Source organism: Canis lupus, chromosome 31 (assembly GCF_011100685.1).
Source record: "Canis lupus familiaris isolate Mischka breed German Shepherd chromosome 31, alternate assembly UU_Cfam_GSD_1.0, whole genome shotgun sequence".
Classification (NCBI taxonomy): Eukaryota; Metazoa; Chordata; class Mammalia; order Carnivora; family Canidae; genus Canis; species Canis lupus.
This window is the reverse complement of record NC_049252.1, coordinates 5,561,548-5,575,853: the sequence shown is the minus strand read 5'-3', so window position 1 is coordinate 5,575,853 and position 14,306 is coordinate 5,561,548. Positions and strand designations below refer to the sequence as shown.

The window sequence follows — 14,306 nt, the reverse complement described above, 5'->3', positions numbered from 1 at the left end:
CTCCCCTCTTCCCTAGCCCCTGGCCACTTCCACTTGTACCTTGTGTCTCTATAATTAAATATAAGTGTAGTAACATAACATAATGTCCTTAAGGTTCATCTATATGGTAGCATATATCAGAAATTTTTCTTCCCAAGTCCAAATAATATTCTACTCTATGTATATACCACATTTTACATGCATATTCATCCAGGGATAGACACTTGGATTGCTTCCACCTTTGAGCTATTGTGAGTAAAGCTCCTATGAACACGGCTATACAAATACCTTTGATTCTCTGCTTTTAGTTTATATACAGAAATGAAATTGTTGGGTCATGTGGTAATTCTATGTTTAATTTTTTAGGAACCATTAACCATTTTCAACAGCAGCTGCATCATTTTCCATCCTACCTGTAATATACAGGACTCTTATTTCTCCACAACTCCATCAAAACTTGTTTCCTGGGTTTTGTTTGTTTGCTTTATTTTGTTTTGTTTTTGAGGATAGCCATCCTAATGAGTATGAAGTGATATAATATTGTGGTTTGATTTACATTTTTCTAGTGATAAGTTAGGTTGAGCATCTCATGTGCTCATTGGCCATTTATTTATGTATCTTTTTGGAGATATACCTATGCAATTCCTTTGTTTCCTTTGTCTCCTTTTTAATCAGGTTATTTATTTTTGTTATTGAGTTGTGTTATTTATTTTATTTACTATTTATTTTAGCTGTTGTCGTGGAAGTGACAATATGCATTCTAGTAATATAATGCCCTTATGGAATCCATTAATATTATTGATACATGATTTTATTTTATTGTTTTTTAAAGATTTTTATTTATTTATTCATTCATGAGAGACACAGGGAGAGAGAGAGAGAGGCAGAGACACAGGCAGAGGGAGAAGCAGGCTCCATGCAGGGAGCCCGATGTGGGACTGGATCCCAGGTCTCCAGGATCAGGCCCTGGGCTGAAGGTGGCGCTAAGCCGCTGAGCCACCCGGGCTGCCCGATACATGATTTTAAAATAATTACAGATTAGTATTATTAAAATTAAAATTACAATGGTAATAGAACCTGCTAGATTTGTAGAAGCAGAAGATGAAAATGAATGAGAAGGGGAGGAGGGGAAGGAAAAAGAGAAGATGAGCCAAATAAAAACATCTGTATAATCTATAAAATAACCAAGAAAAGATAAAATGATAGAATGAAAACCAAACATAAGTTATTTTAGTAAATGCAAATAATTCAAAATTTCTGCAGTGTCCTGATTGGCAGGAAGAAACCATTTATATCCAACCATTGTGTGTTTTCATGGTTTTCAGTTTAAAAATAATATAAGTATACTGTCATTTGAGAAATAGGTTGATCACATAGGATAAGAGTAGATGTAATATAATCTAGGTGGCTTCCCTTGGTTTACAGTTGCTAAGTGTGAGCAAGGACCCGCAGTTTTCATACACCTGTAAATCTCAATTGTTACCATACCCCTTGATACTTAAATTATGATTCTAGAAGAATTTATACTAAACATGTAAGTGCTTCTCTTTAAGGGATTGCTTATAAATATTGTCTTGTCCTATTTCCTGAAAGAAATTCAGACAATAAGTACATGTTATCTTCCCATAGGAAGAAACAGAATCTATGGCTAGTTGTTTTTCAAAAATATCTATGCCTATGGTTTTCCAGAATTCCTGAAAGCCCATTTTTCCACATCTTACTATTTATTGAACAAGACAGTCAAAACAAAACAGAAAAATATGCTGTCAAAGATACATCTAAATCAAAGAGGCACAGAAAGATTTTAAAAGTCAAAAGTAAAGCAAATGGATACAGGCATAAAGTAAAAGATGAAATGGTAATATTAGTGGAATCTAAAAAAATTTGTTACAGGATACAAAAATATTTTTTATATAGTGAAATAATCATAGTTTGTAAATAGAATTTGCTATAAAGGCTTAGTATAGAATAAAATTATCAGGCTAATGGAAAAATAATTTTAAGGAATGAAGGAAGGAGAAATAATACAATAAATATAATATAATAATACAATATAATATAATATAAATAATTATAGGGCAAACTAAATTTTATAATATAAAAACTAACAGTGAATCAACATTCAGGAATCAATGTAATATTCAAAAACACTCAAAATGTACACAGTAAAGAGAAACTTGCCAATTACTTTACCAACTAGATAAATTTTCTAACCAGAATTCAATAAATTGAGAAAATAAAAATGTTTAAACAAAATAAATGAGTATTTTGAAAAATATAGCAAGATATTTTTAACTAAGAAATAGTAATCTAAAGTAAATATGGAGAAATAGCTGAAAATAAATTGAAGACATGAAGGCACTTGTTCTGTATAGTAAATATATGATAAAATTTATCTAAAGGTGAGCTATGAGCTTCTATAAGAGAAAGATGGGGGTGGGTGATATATATGATGTTGATTAGGGTGTGCACTTGTGATGAGCATTGGGTGTTGTATGGAATAATTTAATCATTATATTGTACATTTGAAATTAATATAACATGGCATGTTCACTACACTTGAGTTGAAATTAAAAATATAAATAAAAGGATGGGGGAAGGCAAAAAAGGGTGAAGGGGAATGGGAGTTACAGGCTTCAAGTTATGGAATAAATAAGTCATGAGGATGAAAGGTACAGCCTAAGGAATAAAATCAGTGGTATTGTAATAGTCTTATAAATTGACAGATGGTAGCTACATTTGTGGTGAGCACAGAATAATATATAGACTTGTCAAATCACCATATTGCACACCTAAAATGAACTTTTTAAAAAAGGATGAGTTTCACAAACAAAAATCTCCAAAAATGGACATTAGATATAGCTCATATATGTGAAAAGCTTTAGAACGAAACTCCTCATGATGAACATCAATTTAATAAATGGTGCCAGAGAACATTTTTGACTACTTGGATAAAAATAAACAAAATCTACAAAAATATCATGTGCAAAAAGAAATACAAATTATTTTTTAAATGGAAGGATGGATTTCATGAAGGAAGAAAGAATAAAAGGAAGAAAAACTCCATGTGATTATATGATTAATCTTGGTTTTGAGAAGAGATTTTCTAAGTGTACAGCTATATGGGTATTGTTTTTGCATTGTTAAGCATATATTTCGCCCCAAATCTATATGTCTTTTGTGTAATTAAAGAAAAATGGTATATATTTATTTATAAATACATGAATATCCAACTCCATAGAAGAAAGTGGTTTCAGTTGATTTTACAAAGTCATGTATAAGCCCAAATCCCCAAGATATAAGCTGTGTACTCTAGAATCTATTTCTCCTGTCACCTGAAGATTTTGACTGACTCTGTGCTCACAAAGGGACAGTAGGGACTTTCAGTTCCACATATAAATGGCTTAAAAGTCAGCATTCCTTCTTAACAAGTAAAAAGCTGAACAGACTGAAAAATAAACAACTCTTTTTGGATCTATAAGAAGGGTGAGGATGCAAGAAAATCTGCTGCCTTTAAGGCTGAAGAGACAGACAGGTGAATATAGGGAGTCAAGGCTAAACCTGAGCAGAGGCTCATAAGCAAAAGTCACCAGGGAAACCAGTACTGGGTAGGAAAACCTGAACTGTGATAGACAAATTGATGGAGGCTCAATGCAGGCAAATCTGAGAGTTAAAAACTCCAGTAGGATCAAATCATAGGGCTGCCCTCACATTTTTGTGTGTTTTATGTCTAGAAGTTCAGCCAGGTTCTCACAGTAAATATTGGAGAAAAAACCCTTCCGCTTCCAGCAAAAGAAGGGAAAAAGAAACCAGTGAAATATGAAAGAACACTCTGATCTTACTAAGGCCTGCCCTCAGGGGAAATTAGTTAACCAAAGCCTAACCTCCTGGTGCATTATCATAGCCTAATTGACATGGGGGGAGAGAAATACCTAATTCTAACCACTGTAGCCATCCTGTCCCATATAAATGGGGAGAAACAACAACAACAACTGAGAAACATTTGTAAAGTTCACAGTACAGAGGCATGGGCTCACTAAAATACTGAGTTAGTCATAGGACTATAGATCATTTCCACTTGTCCCACATGTCACTACCACCTAACAAAAGGCCTATTCACAGCAGTTCCTTGACTCAGGACACCATGTCTAGCTATCAAAAAAATTAGAGAGCATGACAAATGACAAAAAACCCCAGATAATTGAAGAGACTGAGTTAGAATCAGAACTAAGCATCTCAGGAATGTTAGAAATATAGATTGGGTGTTTAAAACAACTATGGTTAATATCTTAAGTGATCTAATTGGGAAAAAATAGCATGTAACATGTAAAGCAGAGATTTAGAAGTTCTAAGAACAAAATAAAAATAAATGCTAGTGATCATTCACTCTGACAGAGTAAGGTATGGCTTTTTGATGGGCTTATTTGTGGAGTGGATATGGCTGCAGAAAGAGTCTTAGAGCTTGAGGATATATCAATAGAAACCTCCCAAACTCAAAAGCAATGAAGACAAAGACAAAAAAAAAAAAAAAGAATATCCAAAAACTGTGGGACAATTATAAAAGGTGTAACAAACACAGTAGAAGTAATAGAAGGGGAAGCAAAAAAAAAAAGGACAGAAGTAATACTTGAAACAGTAGTGACTGAGAATTACACCAAATTAATATCAGACACCAATGCATAGATTGGCAAAGCTCAGAGAACACTAAGCAAGATAATAAACAAAACAAAACAAGACACACAAATCCTACACCTAGGCATATAACTTTCGAACTACAAAAATAAGAATAAAGAAAGGCAGGAAGGCAGGAAGTCACAAAGGAAGTAAGGAAAAATCTTGAAAGAAGTTGAAAATAAAAGAGAAATGAACACCTTACTTATTTATAGAGAAAAAAAGATAAGAATTAAAACTGACTTCTGAGAAATCACGCACTTAAGAAAAGAGTGGACTGAAATATTTAAGTGTTATGAGAACAAAATCATAAACCTGGAATTCTGTATTCTGAAATTATCCTTTAAAGTGAAATAGAAATAAAGATTTTCTCAGATATACAAAAAGTGAGGGAATTTGTTGCCAGTACATCTGCCTTGAAAGGAATGTTAAATGTAATTCTTTAGAGAGAAGGAAAATAATTAAGCTCAGAACCTCAGATCACCATAAAGAAAGGAAGAGCATGGAAAAAGATTAAGTGGAGGTAAAATAAAAACTTTTATTTTTTTTAATTCTTTTTTAAAAAGATTTATGTATGTATGTATGTATTTGAGAGAGAGAGACGGCGAGCTTGTATGAGAGAGGGGTTGCGGGGGGAGAGAGAGAGAAAGAGAGAGAGAGAGGGGAATGAGAATCTCCAGCGGACTTCCTGCTGAGCATAGAGCCTGATGCAAGGCTCTATCTCATGACCCTGAGATCATGGCCCTGAGATCACAACCTGAGCCGAAATCAAGAGTCCAATGCTTCACCAACTGAGCCACCCAGGACCCCCATATGTTTCTTATTCTTAATTGATCTAACAGATAACTGTTTATTAAAAATAACAATAACAATATATTCAATTGTGTATGTATGTATCCTATGTGTGTATGTTACATACACCTATACACATAATGTATACTTCTGTATGCTTGTATCTAAGTGAAATGAATGATAGCAGTGACATAAAGGATGGAATGAAGGGAAGGATGGGAGAGAAAAAGTAGGGTTATTTTCTTGTATAAGCTAATCATACTACCCATGAAACCTTATAGGGTTATACAAAAGTGTACTTAAATGAGTTGTAAATGTATATTGCAAAATCTAGGGCAATCAATTTAAAAAAAGTAAAGAATAAAAAGTATAACATATTCTATGACAAATGAGGAAATACAATCACATGATAAATACCTTACCAAAGAAGATATATAGATGGCATAAAAAATATATGAAAAGATTTCTACATTATATGTAATCAGGGAAATACATTTTAAAATAGTAATGAAAAAGTATAATGAGATACCATTTCACACGTGTTGGGATGGCCAAAACCTGGAATACTGTCAATACCAATGCTAAGTAGGATGTGAGCAACAGAAACTCTCATATATTAATGGTAGGAATACAAAATGGAAAAGCCACTTTGGAAGATAGTCTCTTCCAAAGCTAAACATATTCTTACTTTACAGTCCAGTAATGGTGCTTCTTGATATTTGTCCAAAAGAGTTGAAAACATACCTACAATAACCTGCACATGGCTGTTTATCTTATTCATAATTGTTAAAAACTTGGTAGCAACCAAGATGTACTTCTGTAGGTAAATGGATAAATAAACTGGTACATCCAGACAACGAAATACTATTTTTTTTCTCTTTTTTTTTAAATTTATGATAGGCACACAGTGAGAGAGAGAGAGGCAGAGACACAGGCAGAGGGAGAAGCAGGCTCCATGCACCGGGAGCCCGACGTGGGATTCGATCCCGGGTCTCCAGGATCGCGCCCTGGGCCAAAGGCAGGAGCCAAACCGCTGCACCACCCAGGGATCCCCGAAATACTATTTACTGCTAAATAAAGGAAATTAAAAAGGCCTGGAAGAAACTTAAATGCATACTAATAAGTGAAAGAAGACAATCTGAAAAGGCTACGTACTATATGATATTCTGGGCAATATTCCATAAGAATAAAAAGGTCAGTGGTTGACAGGAATGTGGGGGGTAGGTAGAGGAGGGATGGGTAGCTAGAACACAGAAGATTTTTAGAGTAGTGAAAATACTCTATATGATATCATGATGATAGCTACACACCATTAATACATTCGTCCAAGCCCACAGAATGTACAACACTAAAAGTGAACTCTAATGTAAACTATGGACTTTGGATGATTATGAACTCTCAATGAAGTTTCATCAATTGTAATAATCATACAACTCTGGTAGGGATGGTGGTGACAGTGGGTATGCATGTCCTGGAGCCACGGTGCATGGGAAATCTCTTTACCTTTCTCTCAATTTTGCTGAGAACCCAAAAGTTCTCTAAAATAACAAATTCTTAAAAAAATGAGTAGTAGGTATCTCTTTAGGACAAGAGGTCAAGAACACTGAGGAGAGGAAGGGAGGAATAGTGTAAGAAGTTACCTCTATATTATCTAAAGCTGATCTTGGTATTTTAGCAAAATATTCTTGCTAATAAACTTAAGAAAATTTCAAGTTGGAATGAAATAAAATTAAATTTCTATCTCATCTTTGAATTTTAATATTGAAGGTAGGATCACTAAATTTATGTTGACCAAGACAAACTGAATTTAATTTGCTACTAGTGACTCAGGGTGTTTGTTTTGCAGTTTCAGATTGAAGTATCAATATGAGGCAAAGACACAGAAGAAAGATACATAATGGTTTAAAAAGCATTTGCCTAAGTTTATATTTCACATGTCTTAATATTAAATATTAAATGTTAAAATTAATCTAAAATATCAATGATAAACTAGAAGTAAATATTTGAAATAAAAGTATATGATCTCTAATAAAATGATCTTACATATATCAATAAAGCAGAGGAAATTTTGTGATGGAAAGAAGGGCAAAAAACACTTTAATAAATTACTTAATAATTTCCAGATCTCATGAATATTGACAGGTTTAAAATATGGACACAATGGGCAGACTGAGGAAGTTTTCAGACGGCCAGTAATCTTTCTTTCAATTAACCTATTCTTTAAAACAAATGCTGAGGAAACAGGAATTAAAAAAAAAAAAAAAAACATTACTTCAAGAGCTGTAATTGTGGGTAGCCACAGAAAATAATCTTATGGGGAAAATTAGGAAACAACGTGCAAAAGCAGAGAAACAGAGAAAGGAGGAAATAAAACTTTTATTCCTTCCTTCTCCTGTTTTTTTTTTTTTGTTTTTTTTTTAGAACCTAAAGGTTGACTGCTGTGTTTAGCATTTTACCCCTGAATTCTAGTTTAATCTCCCCCCAACTCAGTACCAAGGCTCAGAATGAACATTGGAAGCTGAGTCTCTGAGAATCTAGTTAGTGAGACATTAGCCTAGCTCTAATACTTTACTGCTTCTTATTGTACCTCGCACCCTTGGCATAATCCTACAGAAATATCCTAAAATAACCTGTTCATCTTGAGCACTGATTTACAATACAACGATGTGACGCTTGTTGGCTATGTAATCAGGACAATATTCTATGTTTGATCATGAAGATTCACTCAAGTTTAATCAAGATAAATCCTAAGTATTGAGATCTCTAAATATCTACAGCTTGAAAGAATTTTAGTGTTCAAGTAATATAGTTTAGATTTTACAGATATGAAAACTAAATCACAGAGAACATTCTTTAATGTTCTTAACTGAGGTTCTAACACCGCAGTGTCTGTCAGTGTCCCTGGTCCTTCATTTTTTTATAAGGGCAGGCAAAAACAGCAATACTCCACACTTTAAAATTAATCATTCACTTTGAAACTAAGCATAAACAACACAATTTTAACCTCGGATCCAAGTCCCTGCTCCGTTGTGTCGGGTATACTTGGACCCAACCTCGAGCTTGCAAATAAACCCTCCTTGGCTTGCATTGGTGTCGGCTTCTTGGTGGTTTCTCGGACACGCAATCTTGGGCACAACAAAATATTTTTTCTTAAATTTCCTGGCAGATAATTCTTCTAGTTTACTTTTTAATTTACTATTAATTAATGATATTTGAAGTAAAATTCACAAGCTGTTCTTGCCATTTTACATAGATACTAACAATTTCACTTAAATATCTAAATGAAGGTGAGGCTCATGATTAATATGCCATGTGCAGTGTGATAATTAGAGACACTAACTACAAAGAGATATTTTCCCTAATATAGTTATGCAGATGTAGAGAGAACAGAATAGGAACTGAATAGTAAAAGGCCATATAAATATGTTTTAAAAAAATGAAATTCACAAGCTATTCTTATTTTAAAGCCATAGATATCAGTAAAAATTATATAATTAAGGGATTGAATGGTAAAATATTTAAAAATATGCATTTTTCTATTGACAGTTGCTGAGAACATATTTTCATTATAATTTCTTTATAGAAAAATGCTTTGAGCTCACTTGAATTGTTACTAGTTTTCCATTTGTCGGTATTTATATATCAGTTATTTACATGTATTTTACCAGAGTTCCTAAATTATGTCTTTGTAACTAACATGTAAACTTGATATTAGGTCTGTATTGCCTAAAAACTCATTTTCAGACCCATTTGAACTTAAAAGAAATAAAAAAGAACAACTTACTTGTGCATTCATCTGCAAATAACACAGTTAGGTGCCTGCAGTTTATCTTCTTAGCTAATCCCCCCAAAAACCTAATCTAAGTGAACGTAGGGTTAATCTGTCTCCTAGTGCAAGGATAATGGCAACTGCTTTAAGCCTCCTTCACCTTAGCCAGCAGTGATTTTCAAGATATCCAGTCTCTTTTTTTGAGAGACATGAAAGTGCATTAGAAGAAGTTTAAGACAGAAGTGTATTCTTCTGAAAGAGTAATATTTTAAAAATCATATTTTTCTAGAACATCATGAGCTATTTTTGAAGCTCTCATCTTGGTCCTAGGCTACACTCTGCTGTGATTCAGACTCACTGTGTAGAAGGAAGAAGGCATTACAGGCTTGACTTGCCTGCCACATTAGAAGAGTGGAAAGATAAGAGAAAGGGTGGGAGTAGAATATTTCTGGACTATGCAATTACACAATGAATACCTAGGAATTATAGAAGGGCTTTTTTTGTTAATTTAAATAGGAAAAATGTAAACTTAAAACAACAACAGCTCTATATGTATAGAATCATGTTGACCACAGACAGAATTTGTTATTTTTCTTATTTTTCAAAGTCCCTTTTCTTTATTGGTATTCCTCCCCTCCCTGCCACCTCCATGAAAGTCCCAACGCAAAAGTATCCTGAGGCTGCTGCCTAGGGAGGAATCAGCTTATGGTGCCTTCTGCTTTGCTGCAGTTAGTGAAAACCTTTCATCCACTTCTGGAAAATCTACATCAATACTGACCTTGGCTTAAGAGACACAGATGGGTGTATGTAAATAGAGTAGGAAAGATCACACATCAGACATTTGCTTCATGTCGAATTGTTTTGTGGCTTCTGATGTCTAAATGAGAAGTAAGGGAAGAAGTCTTTTACTCCATGTATAATACGGACCAATGTTGATCAGTTGGTCATCTCTGCAATGGTGAGAAAGATATAGTCCAGAAAATACAGAAAAAAAGAATTAAGAATTCAAAATAAAATATAGACCAAGTTGGAGGAATGCTATATATTTGTTCACTAAAGGAATTGTGTTTAGTGTTTCTAGATCTGGTTTGATACTTATTTGAGTTGTCTTTAAGAGTGACAAATGAGAAACTCGTTAACAATCCATGGCATGATTAAAAAAAAAAAATCACACAACATCAGTAGCCCAAATAGAGAAAATAGCATGATTCTTTACAAATTCATTAATATAATTCTCAGGAGTAATCTTAGAGAAAAAAAAAAAAAACACAATAATAACACACAACCCCCCCCCCATCTGCAAGTATATTACGTTCAAGTATAGATACATGTTTTTTTTTTTTTTTTTCTTAAAGAGAACACAAAGAAAAGCTAAAAACATGGTTGTATTGAGTTAAACTATGGAGCAACCTCATCATATCCAAACACCTCCTTTGAAAAATGAGGAAACAGAGAGAGCAGGGAAGGTGCTGATGGAAATTGCCATTGTGAGTTGGCATTCTTGAAATAGCAACATTGGGCCAAATGACAACCTGTGTGATTCACCACTCCTAGAGACATAAGGTGTTTCAAGGTCAATATCAATTGATTTGAGAAATATTAGTATTCTATTTTGCCTTAATAAGATACTCCGTGGGAAGAACATTTGCCATCAGAGTATATGGCGCTAGAATTCAGCCTTATTAATGGATGACATAACTGCAGTCACAGTGACTGCTTCCTGAAGTGGTCCAGCCCTGAAGTGGGGAAACTGGCTTTATTCTTATGTTGTAGCTTTCACAGGTAGAAACAAAATATCAGAGACACTGCTGAAGATTCTCAATCTGACTAGTGCTCAGGATATCAAACACTGTACACAAATCCAGGAATGGATTAGAACTGGGTGCTCTGAAGTCTGCATACTTGGTATCCAAGCTGTTTTAGGGTAACTGTCAAGAGGGGAACAAAACTATGGGGGAAGAGCCAGTATTTAAAATAATGCTTAAATTGGGATGCATGCAGTCAGCTCATATCCTCCTCACCTCCTTTAGAAGAAAATCATATCTACTCTCCTCTTTTCTCATGCAACATTCAAGGTCATAGGTTGATTTCTTAAAATGACAGCCACCACTTTGAACTGTGTTCATCTTTTTTTGCAGATGGCAGGTATAGGGAACACATACAACACGTTGGGATTAGTACACCTGGAGACAGCATGGGTGAAAATTATAGGAAACTGAAAAGTAGTTTGAAGATTAGTGGAGTGCATATAACTTAAATGGTTTTAGGTTTATAACAGATAAAATCAAAATAAGTACTTAGGTTTGTCTGGAAAACTGACTGAAAGAGATGGCTATAAATATTAGAGTAAGAGTATTAAGTGAAGGGTTTGAGATGTTATCCTATTTTCAGGCTAACCAGTTAGGCTAACACCTTATCTCTCCCTCCCTCTCCCTCTTTTTCTTTGTCTCTCTTTCTCAAAGACACACACACACACTCTCTCTCTCTCTCTCTCTCTCTCTCTCATTTTTCTCTCTCTCCTCCCCACCCACATACACTCATACACACACGTACAGGAACCCAGACATCTTCATCATAGAACAGACTTTGGGTTTGCTCACAGACTAATCTTATCAGCACTGGATCCCCAGGATCCAATTTCTGAAGGGACCCAGATGTCACTTGTATGTGCAGTAGGAATTGTACCCCTGGAGAGGAATCACAAAATAAGGAGACTCAGAGTATATGCAGGGTGGCTGGCACATCAACTTTTCTTCCCTTCCAGAGGGAGAGAGAGAGAGAGAGAGAGAGAGAGAGAGAGAGAGAGAGATTGAAAGAGAGATTTTCTCTGGAATATAGACACATCCTCTCTAAGGAGGATAGAAAATGTCTCTACTTTGAAATGTTAGCAAATGACTCCGGAACAACATGGATCTCTAGCTTCAAACCATGCTTACAATTTAATCATTTAGTCCCCACCAGGCAGAAACATGAAAATATTTACAGAGAGTAGAGTTGTTTCAAAACAATGAGAATTTGCTTGGCAGCCTGATTTGAAATGAGTTGGTTCACATGCCAGGGTGACAAAGAAATGAAACCAAATAATAAGCTCTTAGAGGACAGAGATGATTTCTATGTTTGTATTATCTCTCTTATAACTGAACATTGTCTTAGAAGTTGATAATATTGAAATATGGAATATAACATACTAGAGAGGCCACACTCTGTGTTGTCACCCAACTCTGTTGTGATACATTTTGAACAAATATGGCTCCTGGAATTTAATCACAAAGTTACTTTACTTTGTTTTTCAATATTCCTTTTAAAACATTTACTGTGGGATATTTTCCCATTACCTCTGGTTAAAAACTCAGGAATTCAATGTTTGTTTGTTGGTTGAGTTTTCCTTCCCCTATCACTAGGCAAAAATCTTCAGTTTAGTAAGGACTAATAAAAATGAGCTTTAGGTTATAAATGACAGTTTGAGCCCCCTACTTGAAATGTTCAGTCCTCTGTAATAGTCAGTGTGTCTATTTTCAGAATTAGAGTTATTCCTTCTCATCTCGTGTAGAAAAGGCTGAACATAGCCATGTGATTTCCAGAAAAGGGACTGCTTTTGTTTGTTTGTTATTCACCTCAAAAATTTTTCAACTATCTGTTTCTCCAAAGTTGAAGCTGGGAAAGAAAAATAAGAAGGAGAGCAAATATTTTGACTTTATTGGTAATCTTACAATTGCTGGGTCCTGCAAATAGTTAAAGCTGAATTTATCTCAAGTGGCACTCTCCTGTGTGTGAGTATGGGGAATTCTTCATAGATACATCAGTACTGCAAATGTCTTACCTGCATCCGTAGTAAATGCCCTCTTAATTCAACTGGTTGCTTTACTCCTTCCAAGATGCCTAGAAAAGTTGAAATCGACTTTAGCTTCTGTGAGTTGTATAACTGTCTTAGTGCTGTTACACAGTTTGTAAGGTGAACCCATGCTGGGATGTTCTTAAGTGTGGCACATATTTGATTGATGAACATTCATGAACCTTTGATGCAGCCAAATTTCAGAGTACAGACAGATCCCATTGGGCTGCTTCTCCTTGACTCATTTCTCAACATTGACCTAACAGTACGTCTTGTCCTTAAATGTCTCAAGCAAAAGTTAGAAACCAGGCACCTCTGCTTCCCCAAACTGAATGGGGAAAATACTACACCCTGTAACGTTAAGGCCTTTCTCTTTTAACACTGGGCAGAGAAAAAACATTTATCTTCTCTCCCACTTGGTGGAGTGCAGTCGCAGGAACTTTCTGCAAAGAAATCCTTACAGATCGTCTGTTTTACAACATTCCATCCCATCTACCTGATTCTCAGGTACTGCCATTAGAGCATTTTGAAAGATAATCTTTAAAATATAGAATGCACTATCCTCATGCTTTCAGCTTAAACTAAGCCAGAATGTGTCCTATTTAACTTCTTGTTATACTATTGGCTTCTCAAAGACAGTAATTAGCTCTTGTATTTCTTTTAATGCCACAGTACTCTGGGTTTCCTTTAAAAAAAAAATATATATATATATTTATGTATTGGAGACAGAGATCAAGAGAGAGAGAGAACACGAGTGGGAGAAGAGGGGCAGAGGGAGAGGAAGAAGGAGCAGACTCCTCGCTGAACAGGAACCCTGATGTAGGGCTTGATCTCAGGATGCTGGGATCATGACCTGAACCAAAATCAGAGGCTTCACTAACTGAGCCACCCAGGCACTCCTACACTGGGTTTTCAGATGATAACTACCAATTGTCTATGAACTAATAAGACTATCATTTCAAATGTGTTTGAACAATTTTATATTAAAAAATGCAATCTGTAGACAGGTGTTGAGGATTCCCTCCTGATTGAAAAGAAAACAGGTTTTCAAGTGATTATTTTTGTTCTTCCATACTTTCTGTGTCAACCTGGGCACATTACCTAACATCTTTTAATCTGAGCTTCAGTGTTCAAATGTATATAGCTACCATGAAACTATTTTACAGTGTCTTTGTGAGAATTCCACACAATTTATGTAAAGTTGTCAGGGCCTGGCAAGTGGAAGCATATAAAATATTGCATATTTTGCTACTATGTTTCCCA

The 14,306-nt window shown here is 34.9% G+C and overlaps 1 long non-coding RNA gene across 4 annotated transcripts in view; it reads left to right on the top strand.

Annotated features, from left to right (window-relative positions):
- The first annotated feature begins 6,468 nt into the window (after positions 1-6,468).
- The window catches only part of LOC111093503, a 55,001-nt gene continuing 47,163 nt past the window's right edge, over positions 6,469-14,306 (top strand). For all 4 annotated transcript variants that reach the window (XR_005382085.1, XR_005382086.1, XR_005382084.1 and 1 more), the window contains exon 1: positions 6,469-6,636. This is a non-coding gene — a long non-coding RNA (uncharacterized LOC111093503). The remainder of the gene's footprint in view (positions 6,637-14,306) is intronic.